The sequence below is a fragment of the Scyliorhinus torazame genome, chromosome 16 (assembly GCF_047496885.1).
Source record: "Scyliorhinus torazame isolate Kashiwa2021f chromosome 16, sScyTor2.1, whole genome shotgun sequence".
NCBI lineage: Eukaryota > Metazoa > Chordata > Chondrichthyes > Carcharhiniformes > Scyliorhinidae > Scyliorhinus > Scyliorhinus torazame.
The window spans coordinates 118,530,823-118,557,534 of NC_092722.1; the positions used below are offsets into that span (position 1 = coordinate 118,530,823).

The 26,712-nt window shown below is 48.9% G+C and overlaps 1 protein-coding gene across 5 annotated transcripts in view; it reads right to left on the bottom strand.

The window, feature by feature from the left end:
* LOC140393014 (cGMP-dependent protein kinase 1) overlaps positions 1-26,712 on the bottom strand; it is a 1,245,261-nt gene that overhangs the window by 86,459 nt on the left and 1,132,090 nt on the right. The gene's annotated exons all lie outside the window — the stretch shown is intronic.

Here is a 26,712-nt window from a genome sequence, read left to right on the forward strand (position 1 = left end):
ATGGGGTCACCAAATTTCCCCCCTTCAGGTCCTGCCCCTTTTCAAACTGAACACATGGCAGTGTCAACCTGGCAGAGGCTCCAATACCTTCAGAGTCTGGCCTCTGGTGGATGCTTGGAGCGCGAATCATAGAATCCCTACAGTATAAATCCCTACCAGTGTAAAATCTGGAGCAAGCCATCCGAGCCATGAGTGGTGGTGGTCCAAGGCATGGCTCAGTCTCTGATGACCATGACATCATGTCCCATTCACTGAGGGACGTGTCCCAGATACAAGTGGACATTACTGATGCACTGCAGAGCATGGCCCAATCACAGAGGACCATGACACCATGGTGCAGACAATGGGGAGCCTCCAGGACTGGCAGCGCCAGATGAGCCAGAAGCTTCTGGAGCTCATTCCAGATGCCCCTCCATCCCATGGAGTCTTCCAGGAGGCTTGTAGATTTATAGTTCGGGAAAATGGATCATTGTCACATTAAAATGTTCACCAGTAAGGCATTTCGCACCTAAAACATGTAACGCCTCTGTCATTTTAATCTTCATGCAGGGTAGGTCTCTCTCTCCATCTGGAGTCGCTTCCTGCCACAGGCCCCCTAAGAAATGGCACCGGTGAGAGTATAGGAACCCCACAGTGACAGACGTCCTGGGCTGCAGGCCCCATCACTTACTAGACCTTCCCCCCACCCCCCAACCCCTGCCTGCTGCCCCAGACCAGTGGGTCAAAATAAATAGACCGCGATGCAGGCTCTGTCGTGAGGATAACTGTGCGCAGAAAAACAGGAGTCAAACTTAACCAGAACTTGAGGAGCACCACAGCTTTCCTCATAGCGAGTGGTTATCACCCTCCTGCCTTGAATAGTGACCCGCTGACAATGCCAATACACCCTGGTGTCATGTACCATAGATTCTTGGAGGGCGAGAAGGGGGGACAGGTAGATATGGGAAAGGGGAACAGGGAGATCGGGGAAGGGGTGGTGTGATTGCGGGGGAGGGGGGCGTGTAGAGTTGACGGACACACAACCTCGTATCATGCAAAACTGGAGACGATGAGGGCTGCCCTGGTCCTCCCGGCCAGTCGGACCCTTACCGCCGTCTGTCGTCCAACATCCGGGTCCTCCTCAGGCTCGTCCTCCAGCCCCTCCTGGTCCTCTGCCTCAAACAAGGCTGAATGTTCCTCCTCCTCCAGCAAGTTGCCCTGCTACTGTGCCAGGTTGTGGAGGGCAAAGCAGACCACCACTAAGTGGGAGACGCTCAGGGAGCAGAGTGGCGCAGCAGAAGCGTGCTGGGCCCATAACCCAGAGGTCGATGGGTCGAAACCATTCTCTGCTAGTTACTTTTAGGGGCTGGTTTACAGAGGGCTAAATCGCTGGCTTTGAAAGCAGACCAAGGCAGGCCAGCAGCACGGTTCAATTCCCCTAACAGCCTCCCCGAACAGCCGCCGGAATGTGGCGACTAGGGGCTTTTCACAGTAACTTCATTTGAAGTCTACTTGTGACAATATGCGATTTTCATTTTCATTTCATTTTCATTGTAACGCACTGCCAGAGTGCTCCAGATAGCAGAACCGCATTTTCGGCAGCCTGATTCACCGCTCAATGACAGAATGGGTGGTAGCATGGTCTTTATTGTAGCAGGAATCTGCCTCAGTCTCAGGGCTCCACAGTGGCATCATCAACCATGGCCTCAGCAGGTATCCCTTGTTCGCCACAAGCCACCCCATCCTGGGGTGGTCCTAGAAGATACAGGTGATCTCCGAGTGCCCAAGGATGTAGCTGTCATGCACCCATTCAGGGTAGCGGGCACACACCTGCATGAATCTCAGGCGGTGGTCACACAGAATCTGTACATTCAGGGAGTGGAACCCCTTACTGTTAATATAGGGAACTCCCTGATGCCCCGCTGCTCTCAGGGCGATATGCCTGCCATTGACGGCCCCTTGTCTTCTGGCATCCTGGTGATTGGTGGCCTGGTCCAGGTTGAAGGTTATGAAGACAGATGCCGGGGCATACAGAGCACTCATCACCTCCCGGATGCAACTGTGGGCCGACGACTGCAACATGCCGCACAGGTTCACGCTCAAGCCCTGGACTGACCTGTTGCATAAAAACTAAGGGCTGCCGTGAACTTCATGGCCACCAGGAGCATGTGTCCTCCTCCTCCTCCATGGGTTGCCATGTTCGTGAGGACATGGCATAGGTGCCACACTTCCTCCCTGCTGAGATACAGTCTTCTGCAAGGCATGGTGTCCATCAGCTCATGGTAGGACCATTGAGGCCTGTATTCCCTTGTTCATCATTGGAGTTCCCTTCTAGCCCCCTCCTTGGCCCGATGGGAATCCAGGTCTTGAGCGTCTGAGGTGGGCCCCCGCAGATGTGGTGAGGGTCCCAGCTTATGTTGGCCGTTATGCCTTCTGCGACGTCTGCCCACCTTGGCTGCGACTATCAGTACGATGGAAACCTTGTCATCTTTGTATCTGGAAGAATTTGGAGTAGGCGAGAGACTGACAATAAATTAGGTCTTCCATCCCGGGACCCTCAAAATCCCCAACCCTCCCCAGAACCCTTTGTCCTCATAATCCTTGCAGCTGACCAACCATCACTGCGCCCGGTGCCCTTGGCCACCAGTCATGTTGCCTGGCTCGTGACCCTCAGCTCTTGACTTTGGGGGCGTCTTACCCTGACCCATACTTGGAGAGCGATGCAGCTGAGAGAGGTGAGACAATGATGATGGCCAAGTGGTTGTAGTGGCCTGCCTCATAGACTGTGAGAGGACACAAAATCTAACAGACACAAAGAGGGGAGATACAACTACGCGCAGTCGATACACAGCCTTGAACAACCTGAGACCTTGGACGGAATTCTCCGCAATCGGCGCGGTGTCTGCCGACCGGCGCCAAAAACGACGCGAATCAATCCGGCATCGCGCCTCCCCAAAGGTGCGGAATCCTCCGCATCTTGAGCAGCCGAACCCGAACCTTGAGGGGCTAGGCCCGCACCGGACCGATTTCCGCCCTGCCAGCTGGCGGGAAGGACCTTTGGTACCCCATCAGCTGGCGTGGAAATGACTTTGTAGGGCGGCGCATGCGCAGGAGCGTCAGCGGCCGCTCACGGCATCCCCACGCATGCGCAGTGGAGACTGTGGCGAAGGCGGAAGGAAAAGAGTGCCCCCACGGCACAGGCCCGCCCATGGATCGGTGGGCCCCGATCGCGGGCCAGGCCACCGTGGGGGCATCCCCCGGGGCCAGATCTCCCCGCGCCCCCCCCCAGGACCTCGGAGCCCGCCCGCGCCGCCTTGTCCCGCCGGTAAGAGAGGTGGTTTAATCCACGCCGGCGGGACAGAGAATCGGTGGGGAGGGGGCCACCAACCGGCGTGGCGCGATTCCCGCCCCTGCCGAATATCCGGTGCCTGAGAATTCGGCAACTGGTGGGGGGTCGGAGAATCCCGCCCCTTATTGCTGTCATGCCATCACACTGAATGCACCTGAACTGCCAAAGCTAGCACTGTGCCTTTAAGCCTTGCGGGGAGTCAGTGTTGCAACCCACCCCTGCCCTTAACATGACTGCCCCAAGTGCCAACCAGTGAGCCACTTGTGCTGGCATCCTTGGAGCGTGTCGAGAGAATGTCAAACTGTTCGGCGCCTGGCGTGGTTCCCATTTTTGTGCTCTTCCACTATTCTCCCATGCCCCAGTAGTGATTCCCGCCAGCTTCTCTCTGTACCAGCGGGTGGGTGAATGCCGGGAGAATCCGACCACAAACTGTCCCAGTATATTTAAATATGCTAATCTAGTTTACCCCAGGGATAGCGTGAACCGGATTACATCTCCTCCATCAGGCTGGGAGCACCATGCTCGTTCCGGCGTCTGGCATGGGAACCCAGTTTAGGGGCTCTCCCGCTTTTCTTCCGGCATTGCAGGATGTCGACCAGGCGCAACGCGGCCGGAGAAACACCCCCAAAGTCGACAGCCATCCAGCATTTCTAGATTGCTTGCTGTTTGGGAGCTAACTGTGCGATTATGGGACAGCTTTTGTGGTTGTGAGGACAGTTGAATTTTAGTATTCCCCATCATTACACCAGCAACTTCTTGTTTTGGTACAGGTGCATTTAACTGCAGAAATTCAAAACATTGTCGTAGTGAACCTGGCCCCTCTGCAGGTTACGTTACTGCAGGTTCTTGCAGATACAAATCTTAGAAATCACTTGGCATGAACTTTAACATTGCACACAACAATCCCCCTTGCAAATATTGTGCCTTGGTGAATGAGGTGCAACTGGCTTTTTAACCTATATTAAGACATAGGGCAGAATTTTATTCTCCCCTGTGGGCAGGTTTTCATGTTTGGGTGGGAGGGGATGCTGGTAAAATGCATTATTGCCTTTTCTGGCATCAACCTACCCACCCTTTCACCTGCCACAATGTTACAAGCAGCAGGAGAGGCCTCAGGTGCTCCAACTGCCCTTGTGCCAATTGAGGCCCTTAAGTAGCCAAATAATCACTGCCCCACTTAGTGGTGCATTAACTGGTCCAGGGTGAGGCTTCTGCCTCCCTCTCGCCACCAGTTCTGTAGGCCCAAAGGTTCTAGGTTGAGTAGTGGCCACTGCTGGGATTGCAGTCAGTCTCCAGAGAAGTGGTGGTTGCGGAGGATGGCCTTTCGGGGTATTGGCTAGCAGACCACAGCAAGAACACATAGTGGAGCGGGAGGGGGACCCGTTAGATCATAGATCATAGAATTTACAGGGCAGAAGGAGGCCATTTGGCCCATCGAGTCTGCACCGGCTCTTGAAAAGAGCACCCTACCCAAGGTCAACACCTCCATCCTATCCCCATAACCCAGTAACCGCATCCAACACTAAGGGCAATTTTGGACGCTAAGGGCAATTTATCATGGCCAATCCACCTAACCTGCACATCTTTGGACTGTGGGAGGAAACCGGAGCACCCGGAGGAAACCCACGCACACACAGGGAGGATGTGCAGACTCCGCACAGACAGTGACCCAAGCAGGAATCGAACCTGGGACCCTGGAGCTGTGAACCAATTGTGCTATCCACAATGCTACCGTGCTGCCCCTTGCTGTTAAAGGTATGACATTGGGGGGGGGGTCTCCTGTGAGCACAGGGGACCCCAAAAGGAGGTTGCCCCTGCTTCACGCCCGATGCCAGTTTGCCCATTAATATTTACCAGGATACCTACTCCTCCTGTATGGGCCTCCTCCTGCTGCAGATAGAATTGCCCTTGGAACGGGGTGAGGCATGTAAGTGGTTCTTAGTTGGTCACTTTAGGGCCTCATTAAACCCAATGGGCTGGACATTCAACAACCACCCCACCACCCCTGTAAAACGGGAGACATGTCAGAGTGGGTGGGGAGGTGCTGGTGATCACCAACAGCTAGTGCCAGAATGAGGCTAACTTCGAGAAAAGTGAAATCCATGCTGGAGAGATCTTAAGGTCTTTGTCGGCAACTTTCTTCAAGGAGAGTAGCAAACGCCGTCACTTCCCTGCAGACTGCATATCTGAGCCATTCATTATTGGGCAGTCTCTAATGCTGTGCATTCACGGTGAATTACAACAAGCAGGGGGAAAATTCAGGCCAACTTTCCACAAAATAGTGTAAACTCTCTGCATCTATTCTCCAATTAATCATCTTCACAATTGTCATGATATTCAGATAAACATCATGGTGCAAACACACATACACACTGATGGACAGATCAACAGCCCAATCAACACACACGCAACATCACAGCCAATCACAAGCAAGAGCACACGCACTATAAAAAGGGGAACACCACAGCTCCCGCTCATTCCAGCAGGAGACAGCTCAGGGCACAGAACTCACAGCAAGCCACTCAGACATACACCATGTGCTGAGTGTCATAATGTTGTTATTGATAGTAATAAAACAGAGTTGTACCATCTGCAACCGTGTTGGTTCGTCTGTATAGCGGAACACCCAACATGACATAGTACCAGGATTGGAACCCAGCAACTGTGAGACCTACCTACACATCTTCAGGAATCCGCCATCCTGCGCCATGGACACCATCAGCGCGCCGCAGCCGCTCTAAATCGCTGGAAACCTCGGCGTCAACTGGAAGCTGTTTAAACAGCGCTTCCAGTTCTTCCTAGAAGCCACAGAAAGGGAGAATGCTTCGAACACCAGAAAAATTGCCCTCCTCCTCTCCACGGCAGGGCAACACGCCATACAACTCCTTCGCGGACGGTGAGGACAAGACGAAGTACAAGACGGTCCTTCTTAAACTCGAGCAGCACTTCAGCATCGAGGTGAACGAGAGCTTCGAGAGGTACCTCTTCCAGCAGCGCCTGCAGGGTAAGGATGAGCCTTTTCAACCTTTCCTGACACACCTCCATATCCTCGCGCAGTCCTGCGGTTACGAGGCCACCTCTAATTCCATGATTCGGGGCCAGATAGTTTTTGGGGTCACCTCGGGCACCCTACGTCAGCAGCTCCTCAAAATTAAGAGCCTCACCTTAGCCACCGCCATCGAAGCCAGCGTCCTCCATGAAAATTCGACCAGCCGGTACTCCCAATTCCAGACGGCCAAATCGGCATGGCAGGGGTCCTACGAGGCCGAGTGGTTCCAGTTGATTGAGTTCCTCCCGGCCCGGGGCCCGGACGAGGGCGGCCATTTCGCGCGCTTTCCGCAGCCTCCCGCGCTTGTACGCGCCAAAAGAGCCGTCGACGCAGAGGGACCCGACGCGCAGGCGCACTCTACGCAGGATGAACTGCGCATGCGCGATGGCGCAACGAACGCCATGACGTCACGACGTGCGGCAACTGTGGATCCGCACATTTAAAGCGGCAATGTCCAGCAAAGAATCGACAATGCCACCGCTGTGGCAAGATGGGTCACTACGCTGCCTGCTGTCGAGCAGCTCAACCTGCCAACGCTTCCCAATTCCGCCAGCCTCGCAGGGACGTGCGGGCCATTCAGCCTCCATACACTGAGTCATACCCTGACGATGTACAGACCGGTGATACCGACGACCGGGAAGCCTTCCGCGTCGCGGTCATTGACAGGAACCGGATGTCCCCAAGCAGGACCCACCAGCCGATGCCAGTGAACAGCGTTAATCCGGGTGATGAATGGTGTACCACCCTAACGGTCAACCTAAATTCGTCGCCCACCTACTAGCCTGGACTTATGAGCCTGTTTGAACATTGGACTCACTAAAGTGTTATGCCACAATGTTAATATGTTTCTCTTTTTGTCGTTACAGGTGTTCGTTTTTGATGTTTGATGAATACACTTGTTTTGTTTATGGTACAACCTCGTTGCTATGTTGCACCTGACACCTTCCTATGTATATAGTTTAGCCCCATGTACATGTTGTAGATATTGCACACACATATTCAGCTGCACTCAGTACACATCTATATTTATTACCACATAGGCACATATTCTTGTAAAGAAAGGCGGGATGTCATGATATTCAGATAAACATCATGGTGCAAACACACATACACACTGATGGACAGATCAATGGACCAATCAACACACACGCAACATCACAGCCAATCACAAGCAAGAGCACACGTACTATAAAACGGGGAACACCACAGTTCCCAATCATTCCAGCAGGAGACAGCTCAGGGCACAGAGTTCACAGCAAGCCACTCAGACATACACCATGTGCTGAGTGCCTCTCTAAGATAGTGTAAGGGCTGGGTCCACAGGTTAAAGGGTAAAGAACGAACCACAGTCATAAGTTTACAGATGTTGTTATTGATAGTAATAAAACAGAGTTGGACCATCTGCAACCGTGTTGGTTCGTTTGTGTAGCAGAACACCCAACACGACAACAATAAAATGACGAAGGTTTTGTGCGATGAGGAATTATTCAAGATCTTAGCAAGTCCTTTTACAGATTGCTGCTAAATGTGTGGATTCAGGGTAATTATAGGAAATCGAGTGGGAAGGGGAACTGCTTGTCAGAGAGATTCGAGCGAAAAGGAGAACTGCTTGTCAGAGAGATTCTACTAAATGGAGGTCCCCAGGGATCAGTACAGGAATATGATTATTTCTGTTTCTATCAATTTTATAGCTTAGCAAAGTAGCGCGGACAGTGGAATGGAGGAAGGTGGACCAGAAAACACAGAAACAGTTCATAAAATCACAGAATCCCTACAGTGCAGAAGGAGGACATTTGGCTCATCGGCACTTCGAAAGACCACCCCACCTAGGCCCACTCTATTCCTGAAGCTCCACCCTAAGGGGCAATTTATCATGGCCAATTCACTTAACCTGCACATCTTTGGCGAGGAAACCGGAGCACCCGGAGGAAATCCACGCAGACACAGGGAGAACGTGCAGACTCCACACAGACAGGGGTTTGGATGATGAGGAATGACTGGAGAAACCTCAGCCTAGATGCATGGAGGTGTTTGAGAAGGTGCTCTTATAAAGATGCATAAGATAACCAGCAACACAAAAGAGGTAAATCTAAAAAATTGCTTTAAATCTAATTGTGACAGGAGGACAGATGGGTGCACGTACAAATGTACAAATTAGTGAATGGCAATTTTAAGGACAGATATAAGAAAGCTTTTCATACAAAGAGTGATCAAAAAGGAGTCCTGCTAAAATAGTGCAGGCAGATACAGATGATTAATTTAAGAACTATTAGAAATGGCAATCAGAACTTTAGGAGATAATGAACCAAGATGAAAATGATAAATTTCCTCAATTAGTTTGTTATAGAACCAGATACAAATGGCAGAAATAACATGAGTGCCAAGAAATCCCGCCCGCCACTGGCTTTCGAATTTGGGAAGACGTTTAGCGGCAATAGGATTTTTGGTGAAATCCACCAAAGAAATTGTTACATTGAAACTTGATGGAGGAGGGATTTGAGTACTGACATTAATAAAGTTAATTCCTGAGGTGTCTTTGGACCCAATGGTGTTGCACCCTCATGAATTAGTAATCTTCATCCAATCTATAAAGCACCATCTAAATATAGTACCCCAAAGACCACTTTTTCCAATGTGTTTCCCATTATCCGAATTTGACCAGCTGCAATGTGTGGTGCAGCTGGAATCACTGGAATTCCAGAAAATTGCATCAAATTAAAGCTTCAGCAAAAAATATACAAACGTACCAGCAGAAAGCAGGAGAGGGGTGAAGTTATGTTTACATGCTGAACATACAAGCAGCAAATTGCGCAATTCCCCAAAAAGGATAGAGGGTGGTGAGGGCAAAGCAGGGTGAAGGGGGCAAGGGGGACAGGGAGAGAGGATGTGCTGGAGATGGGAGGAGTCCCTTCAATGGAAGTTCTCATTTTACCATCGCTCAGATGAAGTTGGTCCAGGATCTAGGGGTAGGGATGATGGGGGGGGGCACTGGAAGTGATCATCTTGGTCCTGCCTCCTGATGAAATATTCCTAATTGTTTGAATAAAAATAATACTTAAAATGGCCTGCTTCTTATGGACACAGCAACAGAGTGTTTCGTGCTAACGGGGAACTCTACATTTCCACTGGCAGGCTATTCTCTATATGGGCTTTCTGAGTTCTCTATTGGTGGGCACAGCTGATGGGCCCTGACTGGCACTGTCATCAGCCATTGATAAGCAAACGTAGGCGACTGCTTATTGAGCCTATAAACTTTGGTGAGGTTAACCCTGAGGGATCTCAGTTACACATAATTCAGCAATTACGTTTCTGCCATTCCTCAGAGCTGTTGCCTTAGGTTTGATATGTTCAATTGAGGCCGTCAGCTTATTATTTTGGATTAAACAATCTTCTGCCACCATTTGATGAGGCAACTTAACGATTGTGTCAGCCTATAAAACAACTGTGACTACATTGATAATGTAATTAGCTGACATGTAGCACTTTGGAACATCCAGTGGACATGCACGGTAAGTACAAGTTCTTTGTTTCTATGTTCTTTTTCTTTGTGCTGTGCAGGTGGCAAGTACTGAAATTCCCTTCCTAAACCTTTGCCACTGCCCTCCTATATGACACTCCCTAAACCTACCTCTTTGACAAAAGTTCAATCGCCTGTCTTAATACCTCGTCCAGTGGGCTGCTGTCAATATTTTTCTGGATTATGCTCCTGTGAAGCACCTTGGGATGCCACCAGATTAATGGCCCTATATGCTTGCAAGTTGTTGTTATATGCTTAATAACCCCAGTCAAATAACAAAGATTGAAGCCAACGTGGGTTTATTTCAACAGTGGCTTCTTCAGATAAGCTCCCAGATTGCCTTCCTCTGTACTTGTGTTTTACCTGATATAATAACGGATTAATTGAACATTGTTAATATACTGCCATTAATGTTAAAACACCCACGTTTCAGTTTTCCAGGTTTAATTAATATAGAGACTGTTAACCAGAATTTAGCAAGAATCATTAATACTTTGATGCTGAGTGCTATCACACTTTCAGTCACATGATGGACACTGCAGGTTTACTTACAGCAAAAAGCCGTCCCATGGATGAATGGAACTGTATAGTGGAGTCCTTGGGACATATAGTTTGAAAACTGACATCTGCTTGGAATGATTTCAAGACAGCAATTCTACCTCAGGGTATGGATGACAAGTTCTAAAGCACTTCAGCTTCTCTTGTTACGGCACCTGAATCCGTCAATTATCCTATGGACTTACAAACTCTTAGGTTTCATTATTTTGAATTAAAATATTAAAGGGGAAAATTATTGCACACATTAGAGGGTTTCTCTCTTGAGGTTTAAGCTGTGGAATTTCCTCCCTGAATCCCTCCTACCTTTCTCCTTAAAATGTTGCTTAAAACCTACCTCTTTGACCAAGCTTTTGATCTTCTGCTCTAATTCCTCCTCTTAATGACCAGGAAGCCAGCGGAAGGAACGAGGAAGGATTTATTTCATGTAACATAAAGTCTTCACATGGCAGTAACTAACATGCTGGTCCCTGCTTGGGATGGCTTTTATGCTCGATCTTACAAGACCCAGCTGCAAGGGCCTCCACCCACTACCGGGGAAGCTCATATTCCCGAGTCTCATGGGGAGATCAGTTATGGTTCCTTATGTAGCTTGGTATCACATTTTGTTTGATAATGATTTTGAGATGCACCTTGGGGTGTTTCAATATGTCAGAGGTATTTCAATTTAATGCTTCAAATTTAAACACAATTCGAATTTTCCTTTCTGGACCAAACCATGGAAGCGACACCTCATCCTCTTTGTGACTTACCCCTGTAAGCATCCAGCCTTGCAAAGACAGATAATTTGTTCTTGGTTATTTTTGTACAGATTCCCAAAACTGCCATTTACTTATGGCTGAAATGATGTCGCCCAGCACACAGATTCTAATTAGAAGTGTTAAATTACCGTCCAAAGTCACAGCGGTTCCAATTCATTGTTATTAAGAAAAGGATTTCATAGAATTTACAGTGCAGAAGGAGGCCATTCGGCCCATCGAGTCTGCACCGGCTCTTGGAAAGAGCACCCTACCCAAGGTCAACACCTCCACCCTATCCCCATAACCCAGTAACCCCACCCAACATTAAGGGCAATTTTGGACACTAAGGACAATTTATCATGGCCAATCCATCTAACCTGCACATCTTTGGACTGTGGGAGGAAACCAGAGCACCCGGAGGAAACCCACGCAGACACGGGGAGGATGTGCAGACTCCGCACAGACAGTGACCCAAGCCGGAATCGAACCTGGGATCCTGGAGCTGTGAAGCAATTGTGCTATCCAGAATGCTACCGTGCTGCCCAACAATGCTACCGTGCTGCCCACGGATTTGCGTGTCAATTTTTTCTTTAACAAGTTTGACTAGTGTAATGTGTTTGTTTTCTCGCTGTGAAGATCGCCACATATCTACTTTAATTTATCCAATCCATGAAACCCGCTGTGGTCTTGTCCTATTGCCGCCGCGGGCAATTACAGAAATGCGTTAATTTGCTTGTGTTTAAAAGATTTGTCCAACGTTTAAAAAAAGCACTAATTCTCCTCTATGGCTTTGCTTTGTCTTAATTCCCCCCTTCATGCCTGTGTTTTGTGCTCAGTTTTTCATCCTTTTAGCGTCTATAATCCTCTTTGATTTTCCTACCTATCTGTTCTTGCTGAAGAGAGAGACCAATAAGAAAGACCATTTAGCCCATCTAGGTGCCAGCCTTGGAGCACACCATCATTCCCCTTTGTTAATGTCACTTCCAAGGAGTTTACTTTTTACTATCCTTGTTTGGTGGTGATCTACGTTTACTCCATCATTTTCTTTCTGACTTACGATTCACATATTATGCCTTTGTTGCCTATTTAATGCCCCCCTTCTACAATGTAAAAATACAACCTTTTCTGTCCCTACATTGTAGCTCTTCCAATGACACATTCCTCACTTGTTTCTCTACTTTTTGGTTATTCTATTCCTGCAGCCTCGAACATCTATTTCTCCCTTCAGCTCCCAGTAGAATTCAGGCAAAATAATTATTCTCGCCTTCAGTTCAAGCTCAATAATTGCACGGCACTGCTGTTCCCCATCTTCAGACAGGACTGTAGGTGTTGAATCAGGCGATCAGGGAACCATTAAGCAAGAGACCTATGGACAAGCAGCTTAACAACTTAGCAATGAAAAAAGAGAATTGTGAATAATGCCTTGGTGATCTTTACACAGCTAACCAAAATCCAATCTGTTTTTTATTTTGATGATGTGGCCCCTGCTAATAATTTTCACCGTTAGTTTTTATTTTCATTCTCAGGATGTGGGCTAGGCCAGCATTTATTGCCCATCCCTACTTTGCCTGCTTTGATATAAATGTGTGGCTTTTCAGACCACTTCTGAGGAGTGTTAAAAGACATCCACATCGGAGTGGGACTGAGTCACATAAGCATGACTGGGTAAGACCAGACCCTAAGGGCCATTGGTAAACCAGTTTGGTATTTTCAACAATCCAACTGCTTCTTGGGCACTACCAAATTGTTTTGGAGTGAATACAGATTTACAAATTGCCATGGTGTGATTTGAACTCACTCCCTGAATGATTAGTCCAGGAATTAAACATTAACCTACAGTACCCAAGCTGAGAAATAACAGGAAAGCCAGAGCTTTGATCTAAAATCTGGCCATACCAATCAACAGGACCATGTTAGCTAGACTTTCAGGTATAGTCAGCATGGGTTTGAGACAATGGAGATTATCTGGTTCAGAATAACATGCAATTAAAAATAACATGTTGCTGTTTGGATCAAGATTTCAAGGTTATTAAGATACTTGCTGGATTCTCCCAAAATGGGGCTAAGTCCCCACGTTGGCGTAAAAACGCTGACGTTTCACTCCCCAGCTTCCTGCAAAAAATAAAAGGCTATTCACTTACCTGCAGGGGGCTAGCAGCGACCAAGGAGTTTCACGCAGCTTTGTCTGCGGATACGGGCCCCCGCACTTTCGGTTCCGAATCCATGCATGTGCACGCCGGCGGCCTCAAGTGGCCGCGCCGAGCGCCATGGCGGACTCGGACCGCGGACCAACACGTACAATCTAGGCCCCCCCCCCCCCCCCCCCCCGATGGGCCGCGTGCCACCGCATCGGACCAACCCGATCACTGCCCCGGCTGCCCATAAGGCCCCCACCCCGGTGCTCGATCCCCCCGCCCCCCCCCAGCCAGCCAGGCAGCACTACCCGGATAACCTGCTGTTAACAGCTTCCCCAGCTTTCCATTTCATAGTAAGAAGTCTTACAACACCAGGTTAAAGTCCAACAGGTTTGTTTCGATGTCACTAGCTTTCGGAGCGCTGCTCCTTCCTCAGGTGAATGAAGAGGTATGTTCCAGAAACATATATAGACAGATTCAAAGATGCCAGACAATGCTTGGAATGCGAGCATTAGCAGGTGATTAAATCTTTACAGATCCAGAGATGGGGTAACCCCAGGTTAAAGAGGTGTGAATTATGTCAAGCCAGGACAGTTGGTGGGATTTCGCAGGCCAGATGGTGGGGGATGAATGTAGTGCAACATGAATCCCAGGTCCTGGTTGATCTCTGATCTCCGGGTAAGCATTCTCCAAGGCGGTCTTCAGGACGCGCGACAACGCAGAATCGCCGAGCAGAAGCTTATAGCCAAGTTCTGCACATATGAGTGCGGCCTCAACCGAGACCTGGGATTCATGTCACATTACATTCATCCCCCACCATCTGGCCTGCGAAATCCTACCGACTGTCCTGGCTTGACACAATTCACACCTCTTTACCCTGAGGTTACCCCATCTCTGGATCTGTAAGGATTTAATCACCTGCTAATGCTCGCATTCCAAGCATTGTCTGGCAGCTTTGAATCTGTCTATATATATGTTTCTGGAATATACCTCTTCATTCACCGGAGGAAGGAGCAGTGCTCCGAAAGCTAGTGACATCGAAACAAACCTGTTGGACTTTAACCTGGTGTTGTAAGACTTCTTACTGTGCTCACCCCAGTCCAACGCCGGCATCTCCACATCATGGCTTCCATTTCATAGTACAAGATGGCAGCAACACTTAGAGTGATGGAATAAGTCATGATTACTTATATGGGCTCTGCCGTCTGCTGGGTGATAGCTTTAGCTGTTAGATTATTCATGTGAGTGTCAAAAAGATAAGACAGTTACTATGAGGTTCTGTGCACCCAATAAGTGGCCTCAATTCCCCCTAAAACTGGCTCAAAAGTGATTGCAGCCATCAAATTATCTGTGTCACTCAGAGATTTGGAGGATTCCATGGCAACTCCCCAAGAAAATTGTACTCTTGTTAAATGTGTGGGTCCATTCACCAGCTGGTCACCACTGAACTGGGAGAATGCGGGGGAAGTGGGGTGGGGAGGGAGGGAAGTGGCTAAGTTACATGTCAAACAAAATGACTGACTTCCTGAATAGCAGTGTGGTAGTACCAGGTATTGCAGTACCTAAGAGGTGGATGACCATTGGTTAGACCCAAGAGTCTACCATTGGCTGTTGTACATAGCTCCGCCCTGAGAGGCGGAGTATAAGAACCGGTGCCATCCCAGCAGCCTTCACTTTCTGTATCGAAGCTGCTGGGGAAGAGTTCTAGCAGATTAAAGCCTTCAGTTCTGAATCACTTCGTCTTGAGAGTAATTGATCGCGCATCAATGTAATCTGCTACAACTTCAGTTGGAAGGATGGATCTCCGTATCAAACTGGAGTGCCTTCAGCTCAGCCCCCACGCGGACAACTCTGCTGCTATTTTTAAACATTGGCTGGCGTGCTTTAAGGGCTACCTCGACACGGCCGCTGACACCCCCACGGAAGGACAAAAGATGCATCTCCTACGCTCACGGGTCAGCCCTGGGATCTACCCTCTTATCGAGGAGGCGGAGAATTATGCTGCCGCAATCGAACTGCTAGAAGGACATTATATCCACCTGTGAACCAGGTCTACGCTCGTCACCTGCTGGCGACTAGGCGGCAAAGCCCCGAGGAAACTTTGGAAGACTTCTACCGGGCGCTGCTGGTGCTGGGCCGAAACTGTGGCTGCCCGCCAGTTTTGGGGAGCGAGCACACGGAACTTTTGATCAGGGATGCTTTCGTGGCAGGTATGAGCTCCCCCGATATCCGCCGAAGACTCCTAGAAAGGGACACTCTGGGACTTACTGAGGCACGGGCCCTGACAGGGTCCATGGACGTTGCCTATAAAAACGCGCAGTTCTTTGCGCCAGAACGCGCGATGGCCCCCTGGGCTGCGTGGCACCTCGCAGCGGCAGCCCCACAAGCCTGCGTGGCGAGACGGCCCGCTTACGCCGCCGAGCCCCGCTGTTTCTTCTGCGGGCAGGCAAATCATCCCCTCCCGCGCTGCCCGGCCCGCACCACCGCCTGCAAAGGGTGCGGCAAGAAGGGCCACTTTGCGGCGGTCTGCCAGGCCCGCATCGTGGCCGCTGTCTCCAGCGGCTATCGGCAACCACCCCCTTCAGGCCCCGACCGCCCAGCATCCACCGCCACCCCCCTATCCTAAGGCCACGTGCGACCCGCGGGTGCGGCCATTTTGCCCCCCGGACACACGCTGGACGGGTGGGTGCCGCCATTTTGTCCCTCGCCGCCGCCATCTTCTTCATCCCTGGACACCATGTGCGACCCATGGGTGACGCCATCATGGATGGGGCCCCAGGCCCCCAGCACAGCCGACTTACACGCTGCCCGACCAGAACCCTCAATTACTTCAGCTGGCCTCGGTGACTCTGGACCAGAATCTGCCCCGGACGCTTGCAACAGCTACAACGACGATCTCCATCAACGGCCATGAGACGTCTTGCTTGATTGACTCTGGGAGCACGGAAAGCTTTGTTCATCCCGACACGGTAAGGCACTGTTCTCTTGTCACCCATCCCGTAAATCAAAGGATCTCCCTGGCCTCCGGGTCACACTTGGTGGAGATAAAGGGGTTCTGTCTAGCGAACCTCGCTGTCCAAGGCAGGGAATTCAACAATTTCCGCCTGTACGTCCCTGCCGCACCTCTGCGCAGCCACCCTCTTTGGGCTGGATTTCCAGTGCCATCTGCAAAGCCTGACCTTTAAATTCGGCGGCCCTATACCCCCCCTTACTGTCTGCGGCCTCGCAACCCTTAAGGTCGACCCGCCTTCCCTGTTTACGAACCTCACCCTGGATTGCAAACCCGTCGCCACCAGGAGCAGACGGTACAGTGCCCAGGACCGGACCTTTATCAGGTCGGAGGTCCAAAGGCTGCTGAGGGAAGGGGTCATCGAAGTGACCAACAGTCCCGGGAGAGCTCAAGTAGTGGTGGTAAAGACCGGGGAGAAACATAGGATGGTCATTGACTACAGTCAGACCATCAACAGGTTTACGCAGCTGGATGCGTACCCTCTCCCCCGTATAGCCGACCTGGTGAACAGGATCGCGCAATACAAGGTTTTCTCCACGGTGGGATCTCAAGTTTGCTACCACCAGCTACCCCTCCGCAATAGCGACCGCAAGTACACTGCCTTCAAAGCAGATGGGCGGCTCTATCACTTTTTAAGAGTTCCCTTCGGTGTCACGAACGGGGTCTCGGCCTTCCAGCGAGAGATGGACCGAATGGTTGACCGGTACGGCTTACGCGCAACATTCCCGTATCTGGATAACGTCATCATCTGCGGCCATGACCAGCAGGACCACGACACCAACCTCCGCAAATTTCTCCAGACCGCGAAAATCCTTAATTTGACATACAATAAGGATAAATGCGTGTTTAGCACCGACCGTGTAGCCATTCTAGGCTATGTAGTGGGAAGTGGAGTCAAAGGCCCCGACCCCGAGCGCCTGCGCCCCCTCATGGAGTTCCCCCTAACTCACTGCCCCAAGGCCCTGAAGCACTGCCTCGGGTTCTTCAGCTATTATGCCCGGTGGGTCCCCAATTACGCAGGCAAAGCCCGACCCCTGATCCAGTCCACAACCTTCCCCCTGTCGACGGAGGCCCGCCAGGCCTTCAGCCGCATCAAAGTAGACATTGCAAAAGCCACGATACGCGCCAGCGACAAGTCCCTCCCCTTCTAGGTCGAGAGCGATGCGTCCGACGTAGCTCTGGTGGCCACCCTCAACCAAGCGGGCAGGCCTGTGGCTTTCTTCTCCCGTACCCTCCATGCTTCCGAAATTCGCCACTCCTCGGTCAAAAAGGAGGCCCAGGCCATAGTAGAAGCTGTGCAACACTGTAGGCAGGAGATTAACTCTCCTCACGGACCAACGGTTGGTTGCCTTCATGTTCGATAATGCACAGCGGGGCAAGATTAAGAACGACAAGATCTTGCGGTGGAGAATGGAACTCTCCACCTACAATTACGAGATCTTGTACCGTCCGGGGAAGCTGAGCGAGCCTCCTGATGCCCTGTCCCGAGGCACTTGTGCCACCGCACAAGTGGACTGCCTCCGATCCCTCCACAAGGACCTCTGCCACCCGGGGGTCACTCGATTTTTTCATTTTATCAAGACCCGCAACCTGCCCTACTCCATTGAGGTCAGAACAGTCACCAAGGACTGCCAAATCTGCACGGAGTGCAAACCACACTTCTGCCGGCCAGAGAGGGTGCACCTGATAAAGGCTTCCCGTCCCTTTGAACGCCTCAGTATGAATTTCAAAGGCCCCCTCCCCTCCACCGACCGCAACACGTACCTCCTTAACGTGATTGACGAGTACTCCCGGTTCCCATTCGCCATCCCCTGCTCAAACATGACCACAACTACCGTCATCAAGGCCCTCCAGGGTATCTTTACACTGTTCGGTTTCCCTGCATACATTCACAGTGATAGGGGGTCCTCCTTTATGAGCGACGAACTGCCTTAATTCCTGCTCAGTAAAGGCATCGCCTCGAGCAGGACACAAGTTACAACCCCCGGGGAAACGGGCAGGTAGAGAGGGAGAACGGAACGGTCTGGAAGTCCGTCCTGCTGGTCCTACGGTCCAGGAATCTTCCAGTCTCCCGCTGGCAGGAAATCCTCCCGGTGGCCCTCCACTCCATCCGGTCACTGCTCTGTACAACCACAAATCAGACACCTCATGAACATCTCCTTGTTTTCCCCAGGAAGTCCTCCTCCGGGACCTCGCTCCCAACCTGGCTCGCGACACCCGGACCCATCCTGCTTCGGAAACATGTGAGGGCGCACAAGTCGGACCCGTTGGTCGAGAGGGTCACCTGCTGCACTCCAACCCCCAGTACGCCTACGTAGCGTTCCCTGATGGCCGCCAAGACACAGTCTCCCTTCGGGACCTGGCGCCTGCTGGAGCCCCACGCGCACCCGAACCATTGCCCCGACCCCCAGCCTCCCCACAGCACCTGACTGGAGGGTCAGTACTCCCGCCGCTCCTGCCTAGGCCCAACCACACACTGACACCCCCTACAGGTGCTTTCCCCCCTTCCACCTTTTGCCCCACAGCGCCTAGGGGTGACGAAGCTGCCAGGGAGGACGACATCACGCTCCCGGAGTCGCAACCGCCGGGACCCCCATCAGAATTACCGCCGAGGCCCAGACGCTGCAGAAGGATGACCAGGCCACCTGATCGACTGATTGCTGCACTATGAACACTTTGTAAATTCCCTCGACATCACGGTACCTCCATACCTGGTCATACCATGTGAAAGGCGACTATTAACGCTGGCCACCACCCCCGCCGGGCTCTTTTTTAACAGGGGGAGAATGTGGTAGTACCAGGTATTGCGGTACCTAAGAGGTCGATGACCATTGATTAGACCCAGGAGTCTACCATTGGCTGTTGTACATAGCTCCGCCCTGACAGGTGGAGTATAAGAACCGGTGCCGTCCCAGCAGCCTTCACTTTCTGTATCGAAGCTGCTGGGGAAGAGTTCTAGCAGATTAAAGCCTTCAGTTATGAATCACTTCATCTTGAGAGTAATTGATCACGCATCAAGCAGGAAATTATTATGCGGGGGCGGTGGGGATCAATTTTCCAAAATGTGTCTGATTGGGCATTAAGTCAGCAATGTGGTATTCGTCCATTCCCATCAGCATTAATCCTGCTTGTTTCTGTACAGCCATCTTCCTTTCAATAATGCAGGTAAGGGGCAGCACGGTAGCCTTGTGGATAGCACAATTGCTTCACAGCTCTAGGGTCCCAGGTTCGATTCCGGCTTGGGTCACTGTCTGTGCGGAGTCTGTACATCCTCCCCTTGTGTGCATGGGTTTCCTCCGGGTGCTGCGGTTTCCTCCCACAGTCCAAAGATGTGCAGGTTAGGTGGATTGGCCATGATAAATTGCCCTTAGTGTCCAAAATTGCCCTTAGTGTTGGGTGGGGTTACTGGGTTATGGGGATAGGGTGGCGGTGTTGACCTTGGGTAGGGTGCTCTTTCCAAGAGCCGGTGCAGACTCGATGGGCCGAATGGCCTCCTTCTGCACTGTAAATTCTATGATAATCTATGAAGGTCCCAGTACTTATTGAACCTGGCATTGGGAATTTTTACCAGGTCTTGGTTCCCTTTATATTGCCAAGGGATATTGTGACGATGTTTGGGACGGGGCATGGAGGAATTGCACTCCCAGATGACGCAGCTATGTTGATGACATGATAGGGGGCACAGCTAATTTTCCTACTTCAATTTTCCATGACACCGAAAGGGCACCCAGAGGAAATGGACATTCCCACTTGAAATTTCATCCCGAAGGTGGGCAGGGGGATTCTGGAAAATTTCCAGCTCAGCCAGGCAGCCTTGGGAGAAAGTGCCCACAAAAGCAGGGGGCAGGCCTGGGCTGCAGTCAGATCAGCTGCATCATGAAAAGAAGTTGAAGGACAACCAAGAGCTGAGGCAAGCTGCTTAGCAGGTCCGCCTTAATGCTGGGGGACTCCATCCCAGTTTAAATAAAAACACAAAGGCCCTCCATCCCTCACCCCTCATACTCCGACGCACTCCCCATGCCAGCTTATGCCCCACCAACATCCCCATGGCTAATCATGCCCCCTATGCCAAATTATGCACCTTCACTCATCCCCCTCATGCCACACTATGCCCCATCACCCACCCACACGGCCCCTCATACCCTCACTGTCAAGCTTTGCCCCACCCCCAACCCCATGGCCCCTCAAACCCCCAATGCAAAGTTATGGTGCTTTCATACTAATTTACCCACGATACACTTTATCGAACAAATGAATGCTTTAGTGACAGTAGGATCTGTATAAAACAAAGCTTTAAAAATGTAATTAATTCATAGCATTCTACTCTGTCAACAAAAATGTAATTTCACTGCAAGGCAATAAAAGTATTAATCATCCAGACCTTTTAAAGTATCAACATCAAAAACCGCAAGCTCATGAAACCACTTAATCTTGTGCAAATAAACAAAACAAAAGTGTGAAATTGAGTGCAGACAGCCAGAGCTTTCGATCAAACATTGTTTTCTCCGGTGTGCAATGTTTCAACAAGAGTAACGGTTCTCAGCCAAACATTTGTGTTGAAGTTAAGAACTATGATGAAGTTAGGAATGTTTCAAGGGCAAATAAAACATGAGGTACATTAAAGCTGACAGCAAAATGCTGGTCCATGTGGCGGCAGAGGATATGGGATCCTCTTTGTCAAAAAATTGAAGTGGGAGACTGTGCATTGGTTAGGCTAAAGGTAGCACACTCATTGAATGTTATGTAGGTAATCATTCATTGTGGGATATTGTACACTCTGCTGAAAAATGTGAATGAGGAAAGTTTATGAATTGACCTTGCTGGCTTGAAACAAGGGCTGGAGTGAAAGAAAATCTCTAAAAGTAAATTGGTGGATGTTAGCAAGAAAATAATATATATATTAATAAAAAGATGTTCGAGGTTAAAAGCAGCACATGGGGAGTGGAAAGCCGTCGGCAAAGGGTTAAATTATTGGATCAGCCAGAAACCTTAGAATACCTGATAATTTAATCATTTTACAGGACATTATAATAATAATGGGGAACCACGTCACAAGACTATGGCCCCAGTTTGTCTGCAGGAGATTCATTGTTCTCCCCAGAGCAGGGAATACAAACCCATTAATGCCTCATCAAGGACTAAGCATTATTTCAGGTTAAAGGGAACATTCTGAACATGATCTGGTAACTTGTAAAACCCATTGTATGAGTAAATCGGTTTCCCATTAAGGGGCTCAGGAAACATGTCTACTGATACCTACTTATCAGATTGCATTGTATGAAATTGATCAATGACGTCAATGCTTATCTGAAACTGTGAGCGAACTTAAAATATATACAGTAAGAAGTCTTACAACACCAGGTTAAAGTCCAACAGGTTTGTTTCGATGTCACTAGCTTTCGGAGCGCTGCTCCTTCCTCAGGTAAATGAAGAGGTATGTTCCAGAAACATATATATAGACAGATTCAAAGATGCCAGACAATGCTTGGAATGCGAGCATTAGAAGGTGATTAATCTTGTCTGCTTTCTTGCATCTTTGTAGAAACTTAATGTCAGTGTCTATATGTGCGATCTTCCTGGAGATCCTCTCCACTTTGAGCCTGCAGTTTGCGGTGTCGATGGTAGCCATGATGTGGAGGTGCCGGCGTTGGACTGGGGTGAGCACAGTAAGAAGTCTTACAACACCAGGTTAAAGTCCAACAGGTTTGTTTCGATGTCACTAGCTTTCGGAGCGCTGCTCCTTCCTCAGGTGAATGAAGAGGTATGTTCCAGAAACATATATATATATAGACAGATTCAAAGATGCCAGACAATGCTTGGAATGCGAGCATTAGCAGGTGATTAATCTTGTCTGCTTCCTTGCACCTCCACATCATGGCTACCATCGACAAGATTAATCACCTGCTAATGCTCGCATTCCAAGCATTGTCTGGCATCATTGAATCTGTCTATATATATGTTTCTGGAATATACCTCTTCATTCACCTGAGGAAGGAGCAGCGCTCCGAAAGCTAGTGGCATCGAAACAAACCTGTTGGACTTTAACCTGGTGGTGTAAGACTTCTTACTGTGCTCACCCCAGTCCAACGCTGCATCTCCACATTAAAATATATAGTAAGAAGTCTTACAACACCAGGTTAAAGTCCAACAGGTTTGTTTATATATGCATGAAATCCCTGTAAAAATCAGAACAGACTCGTGCTAGCTGAAGGCAGCAGCATCTTTTGGTTTTCCTGTTGTGCACACAGCCATTTTTTGAATAAACAAAAGTTTTACCAACACCATGCGGTCGCAAACGAACTCTGAACATTTCTTCCCTCCAACAGTGGATGCCAGCCATTCACTGTTACATTGGTCTATAGAAAAGAAATGCATGTACAAAGAAATTGTTAGGGGTCCTCGAGGATGGGTGTCTCACAATGTAATACTTTGTGCAGAATATGGATATGTTGGATTTCATTTATTTTGAATTTTGGTTGTAGCTATAAAGTCTATTTTTTATTTTAAAAAGAGAAAAGGGAATCTATTAATTGTATGTTAATTGCGTTTCATTGTACACAGGCAGTGACCATTAACTTGGTGGGGGGGGGGATTCATTTGAGGTCCTGTAAATGGGAGTAGACTGAAACTAAGGTTGTTGTGTTAGGGAGTGCATATTGTGTAATGCACAGCTCTGTAAACAAAAACTTATAAATGTTTTGGCTCCAGCTCTATCCTTTACTGTGGGGCTTCCTGGATCAGAACACCCACATGAAGAGAAACAGCAAAGAAATAACAAAACCCCATTTGCTAACTAAATGCTAGCTTCCTGCTGCCTTGGAAGCTTTTATATTTCAATGATATTTCATGGCGACTGTTTTAAATGTCATGTTTTACTGTCGAGGATCATAAAGAATAAACTTGTAAAAAATCAAAGACTGGTTAATTCATAAAGGATTCAATGGCCAAAGTCATTTATTTAACGCTGAATATATTACCAGGGGGTGACGATTTGCCAAGAACAAAATAGAAAAGACCAAAGACACATTCTGATGAATGTCCGCTTTTTAGTTTAATCAGAATAATGATCAAGGATTGTCAGAGACTTTCAGCTTTAAGTCCTTTCCCTCAGTTGATGAAGCATTTCTATCAAATTCCTGTCAGGATCTTGGCACCAAGAATGCATTGTGCTGAAGAGATATTGCTCCATAGGGACATAGGAGTTAGGAGCAGGGGTAGGCCATTCGGCCCTTCGGGCCTGCTCCATCATTAAATAAGATTATTGTTGTCTGGTTGTGGTCTCAATTCCATGTCTGCCGCCATATCCTTTGACTCTTTTGTCCATCAAAAGTCTGTCTAACTCTGCCTTGAATACATTTAATAATACAGCCTTCACTGCTCTCTGGGAAAGGGAACTCCATATAACTAACCACCCACTGAGTGAAAAGAATTCTCCTCATCTCAGTCATAAAAAGGAGACCTCTTATTCTTACATCGTATGCGCTGGTTCTAGTCTCCTCACAAGTGGAAACATCCTCCCAGTATCTGCCCTTTTAAGTCCCCTCAGGATCTATATACTTCTGCCATCCTTACCTGGTCTGGCCTACATGTGACTCCAGACCCACAACAATGTGGTTGACTCTTAAAATGCCCTCTGAAATGACCGAGCAAGCTATTCAGTTCAAGGGCAATTGGGGAGGGATGGGCAATAAATATTGGCCCAGCCTGCGACGTCCACATCTCTTAAATGAAGAAAAAAATTGGCATCACCATAGATCTTCTTAATGAATGACAAACCGGGCGTCACTTTTGTTCCATAATACCTGGAATGCATCTGATGACTGGATGGTGAAAGATAGTAACCTAGTCTGCTGTTTGGAAACATGCACCAGTTAGTCTAACATCAGAGAGAAGTCCTCAGAAAATAATTTACAGGATTCAAATAGCGTTCATCTCAGTATTGTGGATACATGAAGACATGAAAAATTCTTCAACCCTACTCTTTACCTCCACCATCATTTTCAATTTCATAACTATTACTGTGTATATGGTATAAAGTTATGAATAAACCAGAACTTATCCTCACCTTAATATTAGCAGGATTCTGTTTGCATTCCACCGTAAAGATCAGTATTCTCCAAATTCCTTTGCCCCTTTCTCAAGCAAGATTGAAGAGATGTCCTGCTTGATCTCTAGAACCCAGCGTCAAACCTCACTTTCTGCCACCCTCACTGTCTCACTCAGCATTCACTCCCCTTACTCAACCGTTAGGGTTACACAATGCTGGACTTACAAATGCAGTGTGGAATCAGGATAGATTAGCGCGATGGTCAACAGTGCTACAGCAATATTTCAAGCTCTGCTAATTGTACACAAGGACCTTACATTGACAACCAAAATTTTTTTTAAATAATTTAAATAGGGCCCGCAATGAATTCCCCACCTCCTCATGTCTCAGAACTCTGTAGAGCTTCCCTGTCAGGAACAGCAACTTACATGCTGCTTATTAGACTGACCTGTTTTTGGAACTTGTTCTTTGACCTTTACTTGAATTGGCGCATAACTGGTTCTGGAGCACACCTTGAGTTTTATAGTTTGTGTCGTGTTGGGTGTTCCGATACACAAACGAACCAACACGGTTGTAGATGGTACAATTCTGTTTTATTTTTCTGTACAATAATAACTATTAACTTCTGGCTGTGGTTCGTACTTCACCAGCTAACCTGTGGACCCAGCCCTAGCACTATCTTAGTGAGGCACTCAGCACATGGTCTATGTCTGAGTGGCACGCTGTGAGCTCTGTGCTCTGAGATATCTCCTGGTAGAATGAGCGGGAACTGTGGTGTTCCCTGTTTTATAGTGCGTGTGCTCTCACTGGTGATTGGCTGCGATGTTGTGTGTGTTGGTTGGTCCAACTACCTGTCCATCAGTGTGTGTGTGTGTGATTGCACCATGATATGTTAATGTGGATATCATGACAGTTTGTATTTTCTGTTGGCCTTTTGCAGTCTAGGACTTCTTTTGCACAGATCTCCAACCAGAACATTGTTGTTGTCACCAGCTGCCTGTCTCCTCCTAAAGCAGGAGATTTGCATTGACAGTGCCAATGACCAATATAGCTCTGAAGGAGGAAGTGAAGATCAGAGGGAAGGGAGGCCAAGTGCGCCTTCAACTTCAGCACCTGGCATCCACTTGAACTTGGGCCAGAACCTATTTTCACGAACCTTGTTACAGGCCTGACTTCCAAGAGTCCTACTTTCGTGACTCTGCTTTATGAATGAGGTTGTGGCAGGGTCACATCGGAATATGTGGCATGTACACAAGACAGCCCTAATGTGAAATAACCACAGCACGGAATGTTTACGGGACTAAATCCTTTCAAAACACCACTTGTCCCAAGACGTCAGTACATTGATACAGTAACAAAGTCACAGAAGTCTGGTTTTCCCAGACGCAACAATTTGGTCACTTTCCTCGTGAAAAGAAAGGAATTTCTGCCCACTGACCAGGCGGTTGATTTCCCCAATATCTTTTTGCTGACAAATGTGCACCCATCAAAGTCCCTAGCACTGTCCCTGTTGCTAATGCAAAGGAAAAAGCCTGCATTCCATCAATGTAAGGGTTCAGTTCAGACCAGAGGAAACAAATAATGCAGGTGGATGCGGAATACCCTGGCAGCATTCACCAAACTCTCCCTCTTCAGGCCCCTCCCCAATGATATCAAGGGTGAGTTTCTCATAGGAGTGTGAGATGGCACAGTTTGGAAAACTGATTACCAGCATGTGTAGATTTTTCTTCTAGTTTGTGGGCAACCTTTAAAAGCAGGCCGACTCAGTATTATAATATCAGGTGCATCGCTACGACTGGATTACATTTCACCTGCCCGGAACAGATGACTACAGAGCAACTTAATAGTTTTGAGAAGCCATCTGGCTTGGTGTAAAGTATGAGGGTGGCACGGTGGTACAGTGGTTAACACTGCTGCCTCAGTGACCTGAGTTCAATTCCGGCCTTGGGTGACTGTCTGTGTGGAGTTTGCATTTTCTGCCCGTGCCTGCATGAGTTTCCTCGGGTGCTCTGGTTTCCTTCCACAGTCCAAAGATGTGCGACTTAGATGGATTGGCCATGCAAATTGTCCCTTAGTGTCCAGGGATGTGCAGGTTAGGTTACGGTGATAGGGCAGGGTGGACGGGGCAATGGACCTGGGTGGAGTGCTCTTTCGGAGGGTCGGTGCAGACTCGATGGGCAGAATGGCCCCCTTCTGTACTTTAGCGATTCTATGATTCGATTTAACGTTTACATTAGGAAAAAGAACCTTACTCCTTTCGCACGTGCTGCAGTTGCAAAGGTACACATGGTAATTACAGGCTGAGGGGATATAAGATGTGCTTATTTCTAT